Source organism: Achroia grisella, unplaced genomic scaffold (assembly GCF_030625045.1).
Source record: "Achroia grisella isolate CSIRO2021 unplaced genomic scaffold, CSIRO_AGI_Agris_v1 utg794, whole genome shotgun sequence".
NCBI classification, from domain to species: domain Eukaryota; kingdom Metazoa; phylum Arthropoda; class Insecta; order Lepidoptera; family Pyralidae; genus Achroia; species Achroia grisella.
Window position 1 is genome coordinate 2,680,514 of NW_026713026.1, and position 26,985 is coordinate 2,707,498.

Here is a 26,985-nt window from a genome sequence, read left to right on the forward strand (position 1 = left end):
ACACGTCTTCGCCCACAGGCGATACGAATTCAATAATACCTACAAAATACGACCACATTCTTGTCACCACAGACCACACAACATTGTTATGTTCGTAACGGTGCAACATATGTTCCAATTTTAAAAAGATGCAAATATTTTATATTGAAGTGACGAATATAAAGTTGTGATTGTGAAGAATTTTGATAATGTTCTAATTTAAAAAATAGCGCTGATTTTATTTAATTTTAATAATGTTCGAAATTTAAACATAATTCAAAATTTATTCAATTCTCATATTATTTGAATTTTAAAAATAGCGCTAAATTTATTCTTAATTTGAAGTCCAGAATATTTACTTCCCATGATAAATTTGCTTTCTTAAAAAAGATCTATAAATTAATCTTTTCTTTTGTATTGTTGGATTTGCAAACAAATAATTTGATAACTTTAAAAAATGACATAATATACTTCGCGATACTTCGACAGAAACAGTCTTGAATTACCTACTACTATCTGTTACTGTATGGAACCTCGTAAACATTTTAAATTCTCTTTTAGCTATTGAACTATTTCTTCTTCTTCAATCTATTTAGTTCATTTAAAAGAAAGTTTTAATCGCCTAGTTACGGATTTGTACAAGTTTTTACTTACCGTTGATTACTTTGAAATCTAATAAAATTAAGGCAACTGTATTATTACCGTTGATTCATTCAAACATCGACCGAATATCCAAGGTAGCGCTGTAATTAGAACAAGCATAAATATTTACATTGCTTAATGATTCACGCTCTTTTTTGGTTTCCTAATCCTAAGCATGTGTGGCCTCGATCGTAATTTCCTTCCATGTTGCGGTTATATTCCTATTACTTTAAATCCTTAAGTACTTTAAAATTAAGGGTATTACTACAAGAATATTTAAAACATGTGTTTAAGTATCATCATAGGTCTATAATCTATAGTATAATAATATTATAAAGAGGTAAGTAAAGTTTCTGAGTTTTGTATCTCTGGATCTGCTGAACCGATTTTTAAAATTCTTTTAGTGTTAGATACCCACTTATTTCGTAAATAACTAAAAATATCCTGTAAACAAGAATAAAGGTAAACTGTTATCCGATATTTAGTTATTCGTACTTTTAAATAAACGAAACTCAATCCCAACTAGTTTTTTTCCTTTACCGTCTTCATTTCAAATATATTTAATTAAGTATTTTTATCCGTTATTCTTACTAATAATATAAAAATAAAAAAGTCTTATTTGTCTGTTTGTTTGTTACCTTTTACTGATATAACGTCTGAACTTGAAAACACACAGTGTGTTTTCAAGACATCATGACGTCTTAGGCTATTTTTATTTTTATTTTAAAAAAATCAAAAGAAAGCTCGCAGGTTATAGCTAGTTTTTTTAAATACTCATGGCTGTATATGGACTGTACCTTTTCTTCTGTCTACATATTTAACAAAACAACAACAGTAAAACACTAGGCTGTAAACGTCAGAATGACAGCGATTATTAAATATGACGGGCCACTTATCGACCGAGGTCAATTGCAATGCGAATTACTTATCGGAAATGGTCAATAAAAAGTCGGAATATAATAAATAACTGTTCTTCCTTTACTTGATTATTTTGGCCACCGTCCAAACATTTGTGGCCGACGGCATCATCTTTGCTGTTTACCGTCTCTGGTTATATACTGTATTTATTATGCACGACGAATATGACAATCATATAGCTCCATTAAATAGGTCTGTATTAATATAGTATTTTATTGTAACTAGTGGGCGACCACTAGTCGAAATTCGATCTTAATTAATTTAACATTCAGTTAGACTATAGACAAATAATATTAAACAAACCATATAGATTTATTCTCACTTGGACCACAGACTAACAACAAACTGAACTGTATATATGCGTGTATGTGTTAAATAGATGGTAAGTAGTGTGTGTGTAATGTTTTTATTATGGAATTAATGTATTTGTTGTGCATAATTAAAAAAAATATATTATTCTGCACTCCTCTATATATAGAGTATGAGTGTGCGAAATTTCATACTCCGTCCGCAGAATTTTCGTAAATAAAGGTACATAGTTTTTGCTCCACCTACTAATATATAGATGCCAACAGACAGCTTAGTAGTTTACAATTCCGATTTAAAGAATCCCAGTCGAGTCGACAAAAATAGTTTTAATAAAATCCTTTTGTATAAAATTTGTACAAACAGACAGATTAAAAAACATAAAGCCTTAGAAACATTCATAATAAACAATACAAATAATTATACTCATACAAATATTTGAATCGAATCCGCGATCATCGTAAGTAAAGCGGTGCGTTAAACCGCTAGACCACCGAGGAAATAAAAAACATTTATATTGTACGATAAATTTTAAAAAGCAGTAAATATAAGTGAAAGGTATTTATAATTGTTAATAATGGTAGAAGGCTTAAAGAGATCTGAACAAGGTTTATCACGGCAAGTAAGTTTGTATTATACAGAACTCGCGAACAACAAAACTTTGTGCTTATAACTAACAAATCTGTAATACCGTTTCCATTTCACTGACCTTACGCCTTTGAAGCTATTTCCTTCATCACAATATTTTATCTTTCTTTCTTTCTTTATCTCATACCTGTAATTATAATAGTTTGTACTTTGACGTGGTCTAGTGTTTTGAGTAGTCATGCACTAAAATGTCCAGACTTGTGGCGGCGTGGTGGGCCGGGTCATTGGGCTCCCTAAAATATGGTCGATCGCAGTGATGGCTGGCTCATCCGTCATACTCGTGAACGGGTGCTGCTTGTAGAGACTGGTCTGCTCTAATCACTATGACTGATTTCCTCTTATTAATTGTTTAACCAGTTGGTTATATATTCAATATTTTTTCTATTTGAGTATTTAATTGAATTAGTGCTAATTGGTGGTTTGTATTCACACACTTAAACTCACTTAAAATGTAAAGTAATAATAAAATTATTTAACAGAGCAACACGCAAGTTTTTTGCTCGTTCTTGTGATGAGACAGCTTTCTGAATGAGCGGTAGATTAAAAAAATGTAATGACTATTCAGAAGTTCTTCAATGTAAGTTTATTTGAATAAATGATTTTCTATTCTATTCTATTCTTTGTTTTGGAGGAAAGGGATTGTTAGTAATGTAGACTGATGATCATATTGCTAGCAATGTACCATATCAGGTTGACCTCCACGCGGTTCCCCTGGAAACCATCGTGATAAATTATTGGTGAATTTGTTACGATGAGCTAACTGACCTAACCTCATGCTCATCTTATCATCATCCACTGGTGTTCCGCCAGCGTAAACCGTTAGCGCAGGCGGGTGCACCATTCCATTATCATACATAAAAAAAATTGTTTGTGTTTGGTTTTTGTTGTGAGAATTTGTATTGTCATATATCTATCAACATTTTTTGTAATATATTTCCTTTCAAATAGTTTAGTATAGGTTTTTATTGAAACACGGATGTGAATTTCAATATGTATTATCAATTATTTATCACAATGTAATTCAATTCTGCGATAACAATCATTTGGAACGCCTCATTGTGTTATGGTAAAGAACAAAATGAACAAGCATATTTGTTAATTGCAAGCAATTTGTTTATAAGAAATAGAAATAATTTTAATTCAAATAAACTCAACACAAGCACTTTTAAATAGTCAGGCCAAACTGTAAAATGTCCAAATTTTATGACTATTTGTTACCATTATCATTACATAGTATAAAACAAAGTCGCTGTCGCTATCTATCCGTCCCTATGTATGCTTAAACCTTTAAAACTACGCAACGGATTTTGAAGCGGTTTTTTTAATAGATAGAGTGATTCTAGAGGAAAGTTTATATGTATAATACATGTACACCCGTGTGAAGCCGGGCGAGTAGTTCATTAGCTAGTTGATAATAAAGGGACAAACTCACGTACTCAATTGTTTTTGAAAATCTATATGTTATATATCTATATGTATATAATACGTAAAGCAAAAATATTGTACCCCTTTTTACGAAAATTGCGAAAATTTGCACACTTATTGTTTATTATAAAGTATTGCATTCTGTACGAATGCTATACAACAATGTATCACACACTCGCATATATAATCTTTTGTTTATTGCAAAAGTATGTGGTCAAATTGAAAATAGATTAATATTGTCTTTAAAAATATTTGCCTATACACTTATTGATTGTTAAATTAATTATAGTCGAAGTTCAAGTGGGCGATCACTCGTTAAATATAGTTACTTGTTACTAGCTTGTAACATTATTATTGTTGCAGTTCAGTACTGCTTTCTAAAAGTGAAGGTATCCCAGATGGTAATGAGAAGCATAGCCAACCGTCGATATTGTGGTGAACACAAAACTTGACATGTCCACATTTCGCATTTAGTATATTTTTAAAACAAGTCAATTAATTAATTTTTGGGTTGCTACAAGTCTTTCTTTCACGGGAGAGTCAGTCAGAAGATTCAGTCATAGATTGACATAAAAGGATTTTTTGTGTCGGCTAGATTTGAACTTCAACCGTGGGCGTGGTAAACCAGACCACGTATTCTCCATTATACATATAAAATAAAATAAATTTTCTTTTGAATGTATGCTATAAAATAAACATACTCAATTCTGTTTAAAAATAGTGTATAGCCCATATTATTCTCTGATTTAATAATGCAGCTTTCTATAGATAAAATATTTTATTAAATCGGTTATGTTTTCATCAAACAAAATAATGAAAGAGTTCTTCTTTCGAATGTTTTTGAAAAACAATGTATCAATAAATTCTCTTTGATACATAGTAAAACAGCTAGCAATTAAGTAATAAAAATATTTTGTTTAATTCGATAAGTTTTTCATTTTATTCATTAACAAAATAATGAAATCATTCTTCTTTCAAATATTAATTTTGAAAAAGGAACGTATCAATAAATTCTATATTAGCAAAGCAATTACGTAATAAAACTATTTTTTTACAACGATTATTTTTTCATTCTTTTCATTACAAACAAAATAATCAACTTATTCTTCTGTCGAATGTTAGTTTTGAAAATGGAACGTATCAATAAATTCTCTATGATACATAGTAAAACAGCAGGCAATTACGTAATAAATCATTCATTGTATTGAATGTATTGCTTTCGTAAGGTTTATCAAGGGGAGACCTTTGTGCTAATGTAATATTTATAAACACACGGAAAAAAAACCTCGAACCCGTCCGGATGTTTATCATACTGTGTTCGAAGAAACGATGTGTCAATCGTACACTTATCGTAGTATCGGTGTATATTTAGCTTGACATAGGTATCACTTTGTAGTTTTGTTGCGAATCAAGAACATAGAAGTTAAAGTTTTTTTTAAACCACAATTTATTTTTAATGTTGAGAATGATTTGAAAGTGAAGGTTGATAAGATGAGCATAATGTTAGGTCAGTTTGCTCATAGTGTTCACAAGGAATTAATTTAAAGGGGATACCGCGTAGAGGTCGACTTAGCCACTAGTAATATAACTCATAAAGAGAAGTAAATGATATATGACATATGAGAAATAAAAAATTCTTCTACCTGTTTTAAAGTCAAATAAGTACTTAGAATTTTATCGTTATTTTTATATTAATATTAGTTCATATTTGTTAAGTAATAATATAGTTTTTTAAATGAGAGAAATTAATATAATTTTACATGACATAATTTGAAGTTAACTATACATTTAAAAAAGATTTTAGTATTCCTGAAATCTCATTTGGCTTGACGCCATTTTTATAATTTGAAAAGTTTCAACTGACCATTATGAAATCATGCAAATTGTCTATGCTTTCAGGAACAAGTATAATTTATAATGTATTTGCGTTATCCGCGAAGATAATGCGCTAATTAAAATGTTATTTGCTTTAAATATTTTTTTGGAGTCTACATATTTATGAAATCTTATTAATATTATAATTGCGAAAGTTTGTGAGCAGGTATGGATAGTGTTTGTTACTCTTTTACGCAAAAACTATTAAACGGAGTTGGATGAAACTTTACAGCAATATAGCTTATATATCAGAATAACAAATAGGCTATACATTTAACTTTAATTAAATTATATAAGAATAATAATAGATTAATTCAAATATGTATTTGCATGTCCGTAAAGACTAAAAGTGAGATCTATATAACATAAATAACCACACCATCTATTATGTACTACTTTTATAACAGATAAATTTAATTTCATTACATTTCGGGTGAAATCGCGGCCGCCGCTAACCTGTTTATTCTTTTAAATAAATATACATATAGAAAAACAAAGGTGCTTAGTATTTCTATCAGTTGATTAGTAATAAGCCTGCTGCTGTGGGTCATAAGCACCCAAGGCGGCGGTAATCGCTTGACATAAGGTGTGCCGCAAGATCGTTTGTCTCCTAAAAAGCATAAATAATAAAATCTATTATCTATTAGTTATATGTATATTATAAAGATAACAGACATGTCTGGCTGTAATGAATAACATGTGGAAACGCAGTTGTAATTCATGAGCGATGAACGAAGGCCAAAAAACCAGATTATGTGTTCAACATACTTGTGTTAGATCACCTAATATGATGTCATAGCAACGTTACATATAACATGTACCTATATATATTAAATATTATAAAATGAAGATAAATATGTAATAATAATAACCCAGGAAAATTTATACAACGCTATGTAGTCTCAAGCTAAGCACAGCTTGTGTTGAGGCTACCCATAACAAATTCTGCTTAGCTTGCAACAACTGATAGAAATACTGATTTTTTTTTAATGCATACATAATATTAATAGAAGACACCCAAACCAATAAAAACAATCATACTCGTGAATAAATATATTTGTACAGTGCGAGGAATTGATTCATAATAGAGTAGTTTAAGTTAGAGTCTATTGTTTACATCTTTATATATTATAAAACAAAGTCGCCACTGCTGTCAGTTCACATATTTATTTATATTAATTTATTAAAGCAGTTTTCAGCTATAGATATAGATAGATAGAGTGACTAAAGAGGAAGGTTTATATGTATAATATATGTATGTTACAAGCCGAGAAATCCAAAGATTTATAACGCCAGGACAGGTCGCTAGTAAAGTATAAGATATTCTTTCATTAGATATAATTTTGATAGAATTTTCTTTCATTTCGTTATTCAAAGTTGAATATTACAATCTTATTTTTCTATAGATTACAAATAGGTACATGAATATGAAAAAAAATAAAAATATAGAATTCTTAAATAAAGTGTGTACCTATAATTTTAATTATTGTATTGAACTAATGTTAATAATTTTAATTTTAATTGAAATTTATAGCAATAGGAATGTTCTAGTTTTATTTGTCGATGAGGTAAATAATAAATGAAATTATATTTTATTATAACAACGAAATTAAACATTATTTTATCAAAAAATTTTGTGTAATAAATAACAAATTATTTCGTTAGCCAAATAGTATAGTTTGGGATTGAACAGAAATATTAATAATTTTAAGCTTGTTATAAATATATTGAACATTATTAATAAATATGTCTAAAGAATTTTTATCTGTATTTTATCTCATCTGTCAATTTTTTAAAGTACTTTTTAAACTTAATAAATGAAATTATATTTTATTATAAAACTATAATTAAACATTAGTTTTATCAAAAATATTTTATTTAATAAATAACAAATTATTTCTTTATTTATAATTAGTAAATATTATTTTTATTTATATATTGCAATGCGTTTATGTAGCCTTAAAAAAATTTTCACTAAGATCGTCTTATGGTAATATTACATGTCTTCTTTAATACATTGTGTATGTTTTTTCTTTACTGTGTGTCACAAATAAAGTATTATTCTAGCAATCTATTATTCCTTAAAATTTTCAGCTTTAACAATAAGTTATCGACTTCATTAATAAATATGTCTAAGTGGTTAGTTTATATCTGTATTTTATCTCATCTGTCAATTTTTTTAAACTTATATTATAGGTATACTTAGTTTTCTCAATTAATGTATATTTTATTTTGTGTACATTGACGTGCAATCGTTAGGACTGTTCTGCGTTATTATTAGATAGAATATACTTTATTTGCAACATATTAGTGACAAACAGTATAACAAAGGATACATATATCGTTACAAAGAGGCGGATAAATAACTAAGATTCTGATCATTGTTTTTTTTATTTAAAATTTAGTTTTTCCTTATTACAATTTCGTCCACATATGACTACTAGTTTTTGTGTTATACTTAATAATGTGTTTAGGATTAAATTTTGCAATGCGTAATTTTTTTTGAAATGAAATCATAAATTGATTGAATTACTCCTAAAACATTTTAATTATTAATATCTTTATTTTAGTAATATTTTCAATTTCAAAGGTGCCTTTTAATTTATCACGTCAAGCGAAATGATGCTCTGAAGAGATCTTCAGGGGTAGTAAGTTGTAACATTGTTTACGGTAAGCCTTTCAGATTTTCAGGCGTGAATCACGAGCCGATGGCTGCGATTTACAGGAAGGTACAATAGATAAATTTGCTTTGTTTAAATTGGTTTAACATTTATTTATTACAAGTTTTCAGGACCGTCATGTCTTTGTGGTTAACACTCTCAATTTAACTGCAAGGGTGTAAGTTCGAATCGGGTTGACACTGATTGTTTGTGCCAATTTATATTATATATTTCACATCGCTTTAATTGACGTAGGTTCGATTTTTCGTACAGTACATACATTTATATTCACTAGTATGAATGTTTGTAACGATCAGGATATTTTCTATGGATAATATGTACATACATATTTACAAAAATATATATCTAAGTATATCTATCAATTGTACCTATAACACAAGCTCTGCTTACCTTGTGACTAAATGTGGCTGTGTGAATAGTCTAGGTTCAATATTATTATATTTTTAACTGATTCGATGGTGATGGAAACAGAGCATTTTTTGCGGACTAATCTCAGATTTGGCTTAACCAATTTAAGTGCATTTTTCATTAATATATTCTAGTAAGCTTCACTGAAAATTTAACGTTCACTTTATTCCAATCGGTTTACAAACAAAAAAGTTAGATGTGTACAAAGTCGTGGGCTTAGCTAGTGTAATATAAAAGTTTCATTCGTGTTTTATTCACACTTCAGATTATTACAACTTCTTTATTTACACCTTACAGCATTTTATTAATAAACGCGAAAGTTTGCGAGTATGGATGGATGTTTGTTACTCTTTCACGCAAAAACTATTGAACCGATTTAGATGAAACTTTACAGTAACATAGCTTATACGTCAGAATATATAGGCTATAAATTTAACGCGAGTTAAACCGCGGGCACAGCTAGTAAATATATATTTTTGTCTATCAACTCGTTCGAGATTCTGTGGAGCTATTAAATATACAAGTTACAAGTTGTTAAACGATAACAACGCTATGATTGTAATTTACAATAAATATTCAACATTTACTTCTAAATGGATAGTTTATAAACATACATTTATTGGCGTGGCGTAAGTCTAAAATTATGGGTAATATAAATATAAGTTTGAATGTAATTACATGAGCCAATAAACTAAGAGTGAGAAAATATCGAATCGAAATCGAATTGGTTACATCGCATAATAATATCTCAGTACAATTCACACAGCGCCATCTAGTCTCAAGGTAAGCAGAGCTTGTGTTATGGGTACTAGCTATTTTTTTTGTAAATAGCTATTATGTGTACATTGTAAATACCCAGACCGATACAAATCATACTCATGAATACAAAATGTTTGTATCGTGCGAGGAATCGAACCCGCAAGCATCGGAAATAAAGCGGTGTGTAAACCGCAAGATCACCGAGGCCATCGAATACGAAATGTTTTATTATATTATCTGAGATATTAATATTTTTTACGAATATTAAAGTATGCAATTAATATATCATTCAATAATAATAATCAATTATTGATCCAAAGAAAAAGGATATTTCAAGCTAGTACTTACTTGTGCATACATATTTTACAAAAGAATTAAATTCGCGTGTATTAACGCGCCTTTTTTATAGTAATTAATTTCAGTTTTATGGTCCTACAACATCTAGTCCTCGCTATTGGATAAGTGCCAAAAATTACCAGACGCCTAAATATTGTAACCGTGTGGATTTAGATATTATGGACGCCATCCTATAATTACGTTGTAATGGAAGATTTTTCCACAAGGTATTTGAACATAAGTGCCGAATAGTAGATAATGATTTATTAATTCTATTAAATGAGAGGATATGTTTAAAAAAATAATGTAATGATGGTAGTATGTAACAACGTTTTTCTTTAATATTGATGACTTTTTTTCGCACTATATTAGCACTTTAGGCCGCATCTGGCCTTTACAGCTTCACCGGACGATAGGGGGCGAGTGCAGATGACACACCAAACTCGCGTAAGGACTTATGGGGCGGCTGAAGGCCAACTCCCGCTTGACGGATACGAACTACGGCTCAGACCGGTAATTTCGATCTCCGTTTGATCGGATGGGGGATCGATCGGAGAAGATAGTGATGATGGAATCGTACTTACGCGTGACAGTATACGCTAGACATATCAGCGCACGATGACGTAATGGGATCAGTGACGATTTCTATCAAGAACTGTGTGAAGATCGAGCTGACGTAGTAAGTAGTTAGAAATACTAACAGTGGGGTCATTTGCTGAGGTTGAACGGCCTAATTGGTTTCAAATGTCTTACATAGAATTATGCGACTAATTATTAATTAAATACGACTTAGGTCTTAGCTGATACATTCATAATGTTAAGTGCGGATCAGTTTCTCACAATGCCGTACCCGAGCAACCGTGTAAACTTGACACCGAATTTTAATGAGTACGGTAAACGTAATTATTAATACTGTTTGAACGTTCCTACAAGGTCACAACCGCAGGCTTAGATTGAGATAGACAAGGCAAGAATTCTCTCAATTAATATGGAAACTAAGTATAAATAAAGTGTTAAACTTTTATTTATATAGATCGTAAGACGAGTAGAGTACTACCAGAATAGAGTAAATACTATAAATGCCTTTAAAAAAAAAATCAGTTTCTTGCCAGTTCTTCTCAATCGAACGTCCAGTTTAGTATATATATACTAAACTGGACGATAGGCAAGAAACATTAGTACGAAAAAATTGACGTTCATAAGCGGTGAATCTGTCCTACATGAATAAATATTATTTTATTTAATTTGATTTGATACTTCCAATAAACAACCTCTCATTTCATTGAGTCAGTATTCAGGCTGACATTTTTGCTCGAATATCATGTTAGTTTTTAATCGACGTACATTTTATATTTTCTTTGATATGGATGCCTGCAAAGGTACGGTGGCGGATAATATGAAGAGCATGAAGCCAGGTGAGTTAGCTCATCATTACAAAATCACCTGATTGACCTGACAAGGCACGATACTAGCAACGGACTCTCTAATCCATTACTTTCCTATCTCCCTCCCCTCTTCCTGTCGCAATTCGTAGGTATATATCGTGTCGTAGACTAGTAGTTATTAATAGAAATAGAGATAAACTTAAAACAAACATTTTCAGATAGTCATGTATTTTTAATCTATCATTCATTCGGACGGCAGACTCATCACAAGCAGAATAAGAAGGAAACTTGCATGTTTTTCTTTAACCATAGAGATTTGATAGAATTGTATAGAAAATCCTTTATTCAAATAAATTTAAACTTAATTTAAGCACTTTTGACTAGTCATAGTTATCCTTCTTTTAATATACCACGTTGGACCACCATTCGGAATACTGTCTCGTCACAAGAAGAATGAGCAAGAAACTTGCGTGTTGTTCTTTTAAATAATCGTTTCAACTTTACATTTCTAAGTTTTAATGTGTGAATATAAACTAATAATTTCATGGATCTTAGTTGTTTTTTAAACTCTGCACCATCTGTTTTGAAAGGTGTTAAATAAACAAATATTTTATTAATACTATATTGATAACAACTCACGCCCTCTTGCACTATAATATCTCAGTTAATTTATCAATAAACGTTATATCGAGGACGGTAAACATTATTATTAACACTAATCGAACGTTCTTACAAGGTCACACCCACACACGTAGATAGATAGATGACGCAAGAAGTGTACTCTTAATTAATATAACTATACGAATACAATATCTTAAAAAGATATGATGTCAATTTTATTAAAATGACATTCATATTTTTTTTATAGGATAGGCACTAACGAGCTACGGCTCACCTGAGTAAAACTATTACCGCCACCCATGAGCACCCGTTACACTAGGGGAATTGCAAGCGCGTTGTCGACCTTTTAAGAAGGAATAATATCTTTTCCTGAAGGTTTCAATATGGTGTGGGTTTGGAAGTACCATTGTTGGAAGGTGATTCCACAATGTGGTTGTGCACGGCAAAAAGTATGTAGTGTGGAAAAACTGTATGTTTTGTTTAAGAAATGTTATTTGTACTTTAAGTAAATTCTGATCTGTGTTTATTCTTATATTATGTTATAGTCTTTTCTTATATCTTTTGCTTAGTATGTCTGTCTATATGTGTATGTTATACAAAATGATTCACACGAAGCGATTCGCTTCGTCATTCCTCATACCAACCACTAAGGAATGAAATTCCCTTCCTGTTCTATGTTCCCGGACAGATATAACTTAAGACACTTCTAGTTAATCGTCAATACGTAATTTCCGCATGTCGTGCAAATTTGTGCACACCCATCACCAAATTATAAAAAAATATTATTTTACAAACTTTTTTAATGTAATCTAAAAAATTAATGTCTGTTTTGAAATTTCAAGCAGATTTTCATTAAATACATATGGAAGTATATACAGTACATGAAAAATTTAATAATATTTTTTGTTCTTGCTAATCTCTGAAACGGCAGAACCAATTTTAACGGAACTACCATTCGCAGTCAGAAAATGTTATAAGGAGTACCTTAAACTACTTTTATTTTAGATTATATATTATAGATATTTTACTTATTTAATAATAAAAGTTGAATTGCACCTCTTAAAGTCACCAGTAACGGCTAGTTACATTATAAAAAATATATTGAGACGCATATAATTTTATATATATGTATACATTAAAAAACGGTAGCGTGTAAACGTTCATAAAAATATTAATTCCCGCATTTCGAACCGCTAAATTGAGACTATAAAAGAATTAGTGACATCATCTATCATTTTCATGATTAATAATGGTGTATCTCAAACATTTATATATTCTATAAACAGTTCTATGGGGGCATGCATAAAACGCAAGTCATAAACTGGAGTCCCCGCATTTCGGAGTTTTATTTACGCCGTTAAGATATTTTAATGTTGTTGTTAATGGGTTTTTACTTAAACAGAACATTTTTACTGTGGTTTTTTTTATCGATTGTTGGCAACACCGTCTGTCGGCAGGTGCTGGTTGGGGATGAAACGATGCGGTTTTAAGAAAAAAACTGGGTAAACGGTTGCACTTAAAATTGTATTTTTAGGTTAATATGATTACCGTCTTATGGGGAAATAAAAAATTAAATACACTATTATGGTTATTAGATATAATACTTTAGAATGATACCTTTTTTTTTCTTGTAAATATATAAATCAGCACATTACAACGAAAATCTTGTAAACAGTAATCAACAACTCAGAAATAACTACGGTTAATTTGCTATTTTTGAAATTTCGTGTTTAATTAATAAACATTATTTATAGACTATATAGAGATATAATACAATTAATATTTTATTTATATTCTAAAAGTTAAAAGTAATACCGAACCGTTATATATATTTTTAACCGGGTCTTAACATGAATAATTTTATGGTAAGAGAGAAAGGTAGAAAATATATATACATACCTTTAATATGTATCTATATTTACCTTTCTCTCTTTCCGTTAGCTTTGTAATCACATCTAGTGCATCTAGTCGAAACGTGAAGGTAAATATCTTTATTGAATAATATACCAAAAAGTTATTCGTGTTTAGACCCGTTTAATAACATGAATAACGGATAAGTTACTTTTCAACTTTTAAAATACAAAAAAAGTTATTGTATAAACATCTCTCTTGTATAAATATGTTTTACCTTTCATAGTCGCAAATTTATATAAGTATTTCTTGTTATCAGCTATAATACATACTTAGTTACAATAAGATAGTTTTACAATACGGTACTTACGTACCTACTTTTGTAACGATAAAAATTTACTCAGAAAACGCATACAATGACTCATTTCCAACATACGCACGCCTTTTTGTTGCTTTACCTTTTTTATGTTATGCTACACGGTTTATTAACACGTGCTACTATAAACCAAACATACATCTAACGATAACAAACCGTATGTCACGCTCGATTATATATTAGTAACCAATATTAAAGCACGCATCGGAACAATTAATTCCCAACTAAATGAAACGGAACGAAAAAATTATCATGAAAGCAAACAAGAGTGTAAAACATGGGTAAATTGTTATTTTTAACGGTTCATTTGCTCTTCCGCGGCTTTGAGGATAATGGCCGCCAGACAGCTGTCGCTGTCAGTTCTAAATTTAAAATAAACATTTCATTTTTATTACGTGCATGAGTTATGTAGTTGTGCCAGTGTGGCGTAGGTCCGTTATGATTTTAAAGTTGGGTATAGAAGGAAGCGATTCTGCCTTCTATATGCTATAGAATTAAAAATAACATAATTTTGAAGAATAAAATAACTACACAATTGGAATCTGTATTCCTAATGAGTGGTAAAATGAAATTATGACTATGCTAAAATGCTTATGATTTGAAATAAAGGTCATTTATAGTTTTCCACAAAATCTTAAAAAAAATATGAAATATTTATTACGTATTTTGCATATTTTTTAAAGTTCTTTAAAAGAACAAAAAAAAACTATTGAGAATGTAGTTCGTGAGCATTTAAATCAAATCAGAAGATTAAGTCAATTAAGTACAATCCGTTAATGTCAAAATGAAATCTTAAAAAGAGATAGATTTTTTTTTTAATCTCTTATAAGTTTTAACATAAACCATATCTTTCAAGTATCATGAAATTTTTAATAATAATTACTTTTTCATTCTATTACAAAATTTGCAAGTTTTTTACAACCACATTAAAAAGTTACAAACATAATTACATGAACTTAAATATTCATTCAACTTTATTAGAGAATAGACCTGTCTGTATTTTAAGTCAAAACTCAAAACAGTCACCTTATGCGCTTGCGCTGAGAATACTGTCATAACTCACACCTTAATAAATAATCACGACGCAAACACACCTGTCTGCATATATTCCGTCTCGCACAGTTCAAATAGAACAGAGAGGGACAGCGGTATGTTTTGTAATAAGGTGCGAACTCATAGGTACCTTCCTGATGAGCTGTTTAAATGATCGTTCTTAGAATTGGAGGCTCAGTACTTGTTACGTAAAGGTGATATTCCTCACGATGCAACAAGGATCAAGGAAGCAAAACACTGAACTGATAACATTAATCCATCTAGTCAAAGTACTCGCAGAATATCCAAATAAATAGAATATCCAAAAACGTTGCCTAAAAATTCAAACATTATCTATATCTATACATCTATTTAACATTAAATAATACACAACGCATTCCAAATATTAAAAGCAAAGCAAATATTTCTAGGAATATGATAAAAAACATTTAAAAATGTGTCATAAGGGAATTAAATTTAAATATCGAACATTGAAATTGAAGGAATTAAATTTAAAAATGGAACTTTTAAATTCTTTTAAATTCTTTATTTGTTAACAGAATTTTATCTATACGTCTATACATATATATAAAATTGGAGTGTCTGTTTGTAATATTGGAATAACAGTTTTTTGCTATATGCATATGAATATAAATACGGTGCATACACCAAAATAACGTTTTCTACAATTTTTGTTTATCTGTCTATCTGTTTGTTCCGGCTAATCTCTGAAATGACCGGTCTGATTTTGACGGGACTTTTTTTTGGCAGGTAGCTGATGTAATAAGGAGTAACTTAGGCTACTTTTATTTTTGAACAATAAAGATAATTTCACGCGGACGAAGTCGCCGGCACAGCTAGTACACACATAATACTACCGACTCGCTCCCGGTTCTTACGGATGCAATATTTTATGATTTTTTAAATGAAGTACAGTCCACATTGCATAAAGACCTCCCTCCTGCTGATAAGCGGGAATCTTCGCGTATAAACATGAACAGCACTACTGGTATCACGTTATCCTGTAACACCCATCCTGTAATTTCATTGCGTAAAGCAAGCCTACAACCAAAATATATTGGGGGAAGGGTTTAGTAGTTTACTTTATTAATGTGGACTTATAATCCCATTGCTAACAAATGTACCATGTCAGGTTAACCTCCACGAGGTTATCCCTGGAAACCATTGTGATAAATTGCTGGTGAAATCGTCACGATGGGCTAACTGACCCGACCTCATGCTCAGAGCTTGAGGTACGCTGGCGGAGCAGCAGTGGAGGATGATAAGAATATCATCCTCCACTGGTGCCCCGCTAGCGTAAACCGTTAGAGCAGGCGGGTGCAACATTCCATTATAATAATAATGATAGCCTTTCTTAACATTTATCACAATCTTATTTAATTACTTGACATCGGTACTTGAAAGTTGTCTTGCTGTCCAGGATAGGCCTCCCCTAGAGTTTTCCAGGTACGTCCCGCTATTTTTTTAACATCTTCCCATCTACGACGCTGTCTCCCTTTCCTTTTATTTCTCGGGCACCAGTAACATTCTTAGACCATTCCATAATCATCAATTAAAAAAATCAAAATCAAACTTAGGTAAGTTCGTTTAATCTTGTAATAATACGCGTCACAAAGTGGATTACTTTCTAATATTTGAAGTGAGCTTACAAGCCTAAAAACCGGCTAACAACGCCATTACCCAACTCCAGTTACAGCCCCGATAAAAATCCGCCATCTTGTTACTAATCCACATCACGTGCGCCATATTGATAAGTTGTCGGTACGTGCAAAGAGTTATTTGCATTCACGCCTCTTTTAAGCTATTCGCACATTGGGCGACTAGATAGAATTTTAATTATGTCTCCTATAGGCTGTTGTTACATTACGCGATTAAGTATTAAGACTTTCTCAACAAACTCCATTACTGACTGCCTAGTTGGTTTAGAGGTTTAGCACCGCACAAAAACCCATGCAAATTTCAGATGATTCTTTTCACCATTGACAAGGTTTACCAAGTGCCGATCCCATATTAATTTTGTCAATGTCAATTGTAGCGAATGGCGAAGCTCGGTCGCCCGGGTACTTATATCAATTGATGTTGTGCTGTATATCAAGATTAATTAGAAATTAATAATAATAATACCCGTGGACAATTCACATAGCGTCATCTAGTCCCAAGGTAAGCAGAGCTCGTGTTGGGGCACTAGACAACTGATTTACTTTTTATGTAAATACGTAAATAATGTACATAGAAAACACCCAGAGCGATACAAACAATCATACTCATGAATGCAAATGTTTGTGCCGTGCAATCGAACCCGCGACCATCGGAAGTAAAGCGGCGTGTTAAACCGCTTAACCACTGACGCCCTCAAAAAGAAAGACTCTATCTATATCTATTCAAAATATTAGTGAAGATATTCATAAATCATCAAAAACAATACGGCCAAACTGACATTCACCTTTTTGACATCGGTTAAAAAGAAAGACAAACAAAGTCACGGAAATGTCTGTACATATTGTACTACGCACGTCGTGTATGCATATTATATAACTTGACGGATCGACTGTACGTGGATCGCGTCATTATAATGTTATGAGGCAGTGCCTCATAGCCTGGTGATTTACTGTACCGACTCGCAAGACTCGAGTGCGAGTTTGACATTCACTAAAAATTTTGCAGCAAATACATATTTGGAAGACGAGTCTTTTATACTTACAGATCGCTTTGATTGTAACTTGTTTTTTTTAATATATTGTTCTAGCTCTTACTGCTACTTTGATTCCCAAAGAAGACTCGGAGTTTGGAGTTGGAGTCGTGTCTTATCAACATTTAAGGAGTGTGATGGAACATTGTAGAATGTGTCAAGAGCTCCATCGACAAGACCATATATATTATTATATAGCCCATAGATATATTATACATATATATCTAATGTATAACATTCTCGTGTCACAAGTTTCATGTTTATAATCTCCAAAACGGATTGACCGATATTGATGAAATTTTATATGTACATTCAGCAGGTCTGATAATAGGTTTATAACTAAATTTTATACCCCTAACTGTTAAGGGTGGCTCACCCCAAATTGTTTTTTCACAATTTTTTTATTATGAGATTTTAAAATATATACAACCTTAAATTTTCCCCCTTCTATCACCAACCCCTATTTTTTTAATATCGATTTTCATTTATAAGGCACAACATTTGCCGGGTCAGCTAGTAGGTATATATATACATATATACATATGGAATTGGAAAAAGGAGAGAAAAAAGTAATGAATTCGTTCGCGTCTTAACAAAAATCAGAACGGGCGGAATTAGCGGGTAGCAGTTTCAACCCTGAAATGTCTTTATTTACAACATAATTACACTGGAAGTACAAACGGGGCCGGTGAACGAGGACAAAATTAACATAAGGATCGCGTGCCATTAAATATTCATAATATATAAGTTACAAAGAACTTTGTTACAGCAACTAATTTAATTCAAAAGAAATGTCAAATTGTTGCCCCGTCTACTTTTTGTACGACGAATTTTTTCCGCCGTATGCTTTTCACTGAGGTAGACTGAAAAGAGTCATCTGCGCATCTCAGTCTCATTCTTGCTTATTCTACTTGTGAGTGGTGAGATATTTTTTTATTCTACGACTCATTACGAACTCAGAGATCCGAATGAGTGGTAAAATTTATTTATTTATTTATTTTTAAGGATTACCAACATAAGATACAGCAATAAAAAATTTGTCATCATTCTATACAATTCTAATGGTCTTAAACTAACTGTTCTCATACTTATAGGTAACCGTACCTAAAAAAAACCGTAAATAAAAAATATATATCACACAGCGCCATCTAGTCCCAAGCTAAGCAGAGCTTGTGTTATGGGAACTAGACAACTGATATAAATACATGGATACATTTTTTTTGTAAATAAATACATATTATACATAGAAAATACCCAGACCGATACAAACAATCATACTCATGCATACAAACGTTTGTACCGTGCGAGGAATCGAACCCACGACCATCGGATAGTAAAGCGGTGTGCTAAACCACTAGACCACCGAGGCTGTCAAATATGACTATTCAAAAGTCACAAACACAATATAATGTGTTGTTTGTATCTTACTAATATTATAAACTTGAAAGTTAGTGAATATGAATCTCAGTCTCCTTATTGCTCGTTCTACTTGTGATGAGATATTTTTTGATTCTACATTTTATTCATTTTCTGATTACAGACATTCGGAATGCAGAGCTCCGAATGAGTGTTAAAATAAAAAATATGACTATTCAAAAGTGTTTATATTGTGGTGTTTGAATCTACTAATATTCTAAACGTATCAGTTTGTGAGTATTTCCATCGTTTATTTGATAATTCGAGGCATAGCTCTAGTATTTTTTTATTTCGGCTTTTTATGCTTAGTATATTAAAATTAACATGGGAGTTATTTATTGAATTTTTATTTACATAACTGAATTGTACAATTACAACCTAAAATTAAAAAGCTTAAAAAATATATTATTAAATGGGGTCCCTTTAGGCAAAGTTCCGAAGATACTGGCAGCGTTCCCTCTTTGAATAGCTAAAATAATTCTTTGTCTAAGGTAGCTGCAGCTCCTCGGTCTTCTGTGATGTTTGTGTGTATGTTTGTGTGGATAGATAATGATTATGATAGATGGATATTTCTTATTCCTCACGTGAATACTACTGAACGGATTTTGCTGATACTTCAATAAAACACTAATATAACTTATACATCAGAATAACATGTAAGATATAGTTTAAAATTGTTACATGAATTGGGCGAAATATGTTGATAAATCTAAATAATAACTCAATGGTGACTGACATAGTGATCTATCAACGCACAGTCCAAACCAAAGAAATTTGGCATGCAGGTAGATGTTATGACGTAGGCATCCGCTAAGAAAAGATGTTGATTAATTCTACGCCCAAGGGGATAAAACAGGGGATGAAACTTTGTCAATTTTAAACCGATCGGGCTGAGACTTTGCATGCATAAAGCTACTATGACGTAGGCATCCCCTAAGACAGGATTTTGATAAATTCCACCCCTAAGGGGATAATTTAACGCGAGCGAAGCCGCGGGCAAAAGCTAGTGTGATATAAGTGTGATGCAACGAAATTAGTCTGACTAACATTTTAAACTCATTCTCATACCTTTCTCCAAGCAACTAACTTCAATTTATAAATGCAAGAAACAAATCCACGATCCCTATATTAAAAAATATACTAACTACATACCAATGATGGCGTCTCTATCTTGCGTGTTATGAAATTTCCCCCATATCTTATATCTCACACCATAATTATAACCCGTCCGATGGCATGTTTGATTGTACGTCCATTTGTCGGACAGGTTTATATATTCGAGATGATCGGCTTCTTTCCGCTTCCACTCGTTTTAATTAAGATAACACACTTGATATATTTACTCTGCGACATGCTATCAAATGTTGGCGCCAGCGTTTGAACCAGTGTTGGTAATATAAGGGCCTCATTACATGATGTTATTAATTAAACTAATTTATTACAAATTTAATATATTATCTTCTTTGCAAAAAAAAAAGATATTAATTTTTGATGAGTATGGGATACACACGGTGGTAAAGTTTTGTTAATAAATATACAATAATAAAAATAAGGTTTTAAATTAATATGTAATAACCCAATGTAACACGTAACTATATCTATATACTTTAATAATGACAAAATACTGAGTTATTATAGTGTTCTTTAATTACGCTACTATATTGCCATATGTGAGATTATGATCATTTGGAGCTGAGGAGACACGAATCATCCACTGGTAGTCATTACCAGTCTAGTGGAAGCTTCGTGACTGAATATACGAGTATATTTATTATTAAAATGAAATCAAGACCCATTACCACACGTGTTACGCTTATAAACGTAGAATCATCACGCAATTTCATTGACAGAAGCTTAGAAGCTTAGCGTTGACTGTACGACGTCATTAAACGTGCTCATATATGCCATACGGGATAGTTAATCCCAATTCACACATCAATGTTGGCCACCAATTGCATAATACCCATTAAATTGGTGATCATTACAAGCAATGTGATGAAAAACGGTGACATTAATCAAAAATAGAACACTTCGATTCATTTCGTAGTAGAACATTAATCAAATCGAAAATGGACCATTCTATATCCGTTATGAAATAAAACATTCTTTTTTCAAATTCATTCCGAAGCACTTCAGACAAAGAATGGCCGTCGTTCAAATGTAGAACTGCCACGCCCCGTCCGATTCTACGCGAGATCTCAAAGTAATTACTTGTAATTCTTCGGCCAGTTCCGTGCCTCTATAATGACAGGGTACGTTTGATGTTGCATTCAGGCTGCTTTTAAATGTACAAAGCTTAAAAAATATTTGTAGAAAATGTGTTTTATTTTTTACTAAACATTATCTGTTTATTAATTATACATTGTGTACTTGTTACATTCCATTAATTATGTTATTATTCTGCTCAGCATTTAGAACAATAAATATTATATTCTATTCATAATAAATACCTTAGCTAACTATCTAGTATTTGATCAGTATTGTTGTTGGAAAGATAAAGTACCTGTTGAAACTTGTCCAGCGACATGTTTGACAGTCACTTAAACATTTATACAATACCAAATGGATTTACATTTAGATCAGCAGAGCGAATCTAACGAGTATGGGTCTATTTAACATTATTGTTAAAATACTACAATACATTTTAAAAGTTATGTTAACATAATACATTTTCTTTACATCAGCTGATTGTTCTATTAGAGAAATACATGTAGAAAAATAAAATAATAAAGATAATTAATACGTTTCGAGTCCGTCCGTGTTATGAACCGTTATAAACAAACGAAGCTTATCTACCTACCTACATATCTGCCTCGATTACACTTAATCTATGCCTAATCTATGGTCTTCACGGAGTGCGAAGGAGCATTCCATAATTTGTAGGTTCGAAATTCGAAATTAATCGCAGTGCACGAAGTACAATGCTCGCCGCAGCGGGGCGCTGAGCCTCGCAATTGAATATTTAATTGAATGTGGAACACTCACGTGGCGGGGTGAATGAACTATATACAAATGTTTGACCAAAACATGGCCACCGCTGACCGATAAGTCAATCTTGAAAAATGTCACTAGCTAAAAGAAATGACTAATATGAAGAAATTACATTGTAATTTTGACGTAATAATAACATCGGTTTTTTGCGTGAATTGGTAAACAAGTTGATAACCATACTGATGGTAAGCTGTAACCGTCGTTTTTAATTAACAGCATTACGGATATCACGTTATCATGTGACACTCGTGATACCGTACTTTCGTTGTCATTCCGGAGAACTAAGATGTCATGCTCCTTATCCTGTAATTTCACTTTAACCGAAATACAACTCAGTAGCAAGCTACTTTAAGGCTGAAATTTCCTAGATGACACTGATACTTACGCATGCAACTTCGTACAAATGTTATAAAAAAAAGTAATATATTCGAAAATTTTATATTCTTTGAGAGAGAAATTGTCTCTCGAAATATATCAAAAGCATATTCAATAGACAATTAATCGAGATTAAGCGGTCCCGGAATAAGGCAAAGGTCGCATACAGATCCCGTTTTATATATCGCGTTGAGTGACTTATGAAGGGTTGACAAACCGGAATATTAATTTTGATTACTTTTAAAGTCGAGGACGTGTATCGGAACATCCAATCACGTCCATTAAATTTATCAAGGGTTCAGTACAATATTCAACTGATAAAACATAATAATAAAACTCAGGACAATTCATACAGCGCCATCTAGTTTCAAGCTAAGTAAGCTGAGTATTCTAAGAACTAGATAGGTTAAAGAATACCGAGATACATTTTTTTTGTAAATACATACGATGGTCAACTGTTAAAACAATAATAAAAATCCAGGACAATTCATACAGCACCATCTAGTGTCAAGCTAAGCTGAGTATTTCGAGTACTAGATAAGTTATAGAATACTAAGATACATTTTTTATTAGTAAATACATACGTAATATATAATAATAACAGTAAAAAAAACTTAGGAAAACGCATATAGGATCATACTAATAGATCAAAAAGATGTCGCCACAAAGAAAGCGACAGATATTACTTTGAATTAAAAAAAATGTATATAACAGCCACAGCAATACAAACAATCATACCTACTCATGAAAACAAATGTACCGTGCGAGGAATCGAACCCGCAACCGCAATAAAGCGTTGTTAAACCGCCGAAGCTGTATATACATATGTTACTTTTCTAATATAATATAAAATTCTTGTTTGTATGTTTATATATCAACATGAACCACCGCGACGTTACTGGCAAGGTGCCAATGGAGGATGATAGAACGAGCATAACCATATCGTGGTGACTCTATCAGGTATTCCTGTCTGAGCTACAACGATTTATAGGACCATATAGAGGTCAACTCCAGTTCTCATTACTAACAAATCTCCCCCCAATTCCTTTAATTAATTCATATAAAAAAATACAATTTTATTACTATTTTGCAGTTTAGATTCTTACCAGTTGATTTTAGAATTCGGTAGCTGAACTTTACAGTACACTGACTGACCTGACCTCGTACTCACCCTATCATCCTCCAATGGGGCCCCGCTAGCGAAAACCGTAAGCGCAGACGAATAAATAAATTAAAAAAAAATACTTGACAAAAATTGACTTTGTCATTGACAATATTTGTCAAATATAATATCTCTGTTTTCGAATGAATGAACCGGGTCATCCGCACACCCCTAAGAGGGTGTAAGTTGGGGCCTCGAGGGCCCTTTGCAAAGGCATCGACTCCGTGTGTAACTGTACTGTACTCTACTGGATTTGGGCCCTTTAATAAATAAATAATATAAAAAAAAATGTAGGCTATAGAAATAAAATGTATAGCTTAATCTAACTTAGGAAATAGTGCTCTGTTCGGATTTTTTTTTAATGTCATATTATTTATATTTTGGCTGACGTCTGCCGCAACAGATGGACGGCGCTGTTTATGCTAATACAACCATAGACTAATATAATCTAACACGAAACCCTATTGGGGTGAGTCGAGCAATAAGCGTACGGGTGTGATAAAAATAGCTGCTACTTATCATAACACCCGTGCATAATTTCAAAGCGAATCTGCAACCATTGTTGACTTTTTTTCCCCCCATTATTACTTTTTACGGTTTAACAAGCTCGTATTTTAACTTATCGCGTTATGTGAATTGTTATTCCGGTTTTTTTTCGCCGTCGGAGGGTGACAACCCTAAAGCGCGGACTGTCATTTATTGCGGTCGATTTTTCGACTTTTTGGCGCGAAACTTTTTTATTATAACCATTTTTATAGTTTTTTACGAGTAGAGATATCTTTCTGTTGGAAATTTGAATCGGTCTCCATGTGTGGTGGACTCATTGAAAAACTTTACAATTTTATGTGCACATAGTATTATATAATTAATAATGTAATATGTATTTATTTTTTTACATTTCGTAGGGCATAAATCTTTAAGTTTTTTTAATAAGTCTTAATTTTTTCACACATTTGCTGATTTCGTTATTTATTATACTATATTAATTTTAGGTATGTGGCATATTGTGTAATATAACATATATGTTTGTTATTTCAAAGTCAATTTTAAAATAATTTACGCAGACTTTTAGGACACTGGCAATTATACACGCTAAATTGAATAAAATATTATTGTATTGTTTGAAATTCGAATTGAAAAATATACAAATATAAATTTGTAATATAAAAATATTTTCCGTAATTCGAATTGAAAAATGAAAAAGTAATATATAATTAAATATAAAAAGTCGTTACAAACAAGATAAATGATTGAATTAACACTTGTCAATATGACAAATTATCATAAATGTACATCTTAAATGTAGCTTAAATTGTACAACGAAATCAAATAAGCAACAACTTTCACCGCAGAACCCGAAACAATTGATTTAAAATTCAATCAAATCGGAAGAGAGTCTAAATGGAAAACAATAGAGCGACCTTTTCAGTACATAACCGATATCAGATGGGATCAACACGGAATCAATTATGTTGCCACATCGACTACCAACTTTTTCTTTTTAAACACTCTTGTTGTGTGGAATGCTTATTAAAATTAACAATCTGCTTTTCTACGTAGTCTAATATTTATATTATAAACGCTAGTGTCACTATATGGTTGTCTGATTGTTATTTTTTCACTGTATGGACATAAGGAATCTTATATAATGCTAGCTACTCGCCCCGGCTTCGCACGGGTGTACATGTATTATATGTACACATATAAACCTTCTTGAATCACTCTATTTATTTAAAAAAACCGCTTCAAGGTCCGTTGCATAGTTTTAAAGATTTAAGCATATATAGGGACGGATAGATTGCGACCGCGACTTTGTTTTATACTATGTAATGATAATGAAGACAAGACAGGTTTGTTTTTATTTACTGATTATAATTAAGAGTTATAAATTTGTGTTGGAATAAGGGAATGTCGGCTATATCGTTTAATAATATCGAATGATAAAATATAATGAACACCTAATATAAATAGTACACATACTGGCACTTAGTCATTCTTAATTCAAATTAAATATGTTAATATTTGAATTAAGAACAAAGTGCAGAATTGAATTAGGAAAAGTGCACACAGGAAAAGTGTTCTTAATTCAAATAACGCAACCGATATACGAATACAAAAATATTCAAATTAAGAACGTGAATATTTGAAACCACAATCAGCGATACGATCGCGCTAATAAAATACTTTCGCAAAAACCCGTATTTTTCGTTAAACTCCACTTGTGAACTAAACGGGTCGTGAACTCGGTCCCAGGACGCAGGGAGTAGCGACGCGGGTGACCACGTTTAAATAACAATTTTGAACACAAAGCCCAATTACGCTGTCGGGCGTCGATCAAACGGCACGAAAAATTGTATCGAGTATGGTGAAGGTGCTCGAAATGGGCTCGATGTCACGTTCTTTTTTAAGCCATCGTTGACAATTGATGGTCATATTGACAATGAACAAACCATTGTATTGGTTTTTATCTCTTACTCGCACTTTTTATTAAAATTTAATAATGAACTGACACTAAATAAAGTAAAACATTTACTACACCAATCTTCATGTTTCTATACACGTGTGTTACAAGTGTTGCCAAAATTGCAACATTAAATTTTAGTTTTCGTGAAGATGACCTCTCTGGAATAATAAATAAAATTTGAAAAATATCTTTATTCTTTTAATATATGTATAAAATTATTGTGCCACAGTGTTTTTGACAAACTCCTCCGAAACGGCTTGACCGATTGTTATCAAATTTTATGTGTATTTAATATACACATAAAATTTGAGAAAAGGACGTAATCTATTCTTCAAACCTCTAAATGATAAGGGCGATTAAACCGAAATTTCTCTTTTTTTTTTGACTGGATATTTAAAAATTATCTTTTTAATTTTTTTTGATAATATCTTTTAATTAAATTTTTTATGATTCGACATTAAAAAGTACATACAACCCTAAATTTATTCCTCAATTGCCTTTAATATGTAGAACGTTCGTTCGTGTACCGATGACATACATTGGTGTTGTATGTACTATAAATAACTGCAAATGTCACAATTGCCGATAAACAATTTCATTGACACACATATGTAAGGATCTCGTT

General features: G+C 31.6%; 1 protein-coding gene across 2 annotated transcripts in view; it reads left to right on the top strand.

Moving 5' to 3' along the window:
- LOC131851678 (leucine-rich repeat-containing G-protein coupled receptor 5-like) overlaps window positions 1–26,985 on the top strand; it is a 307,542-nt gene that overhangs the window by 17,105 nt on the left and 263,452 nt on the right. The gene's annotated exons all lie outside the window — the stretch shown is intronic.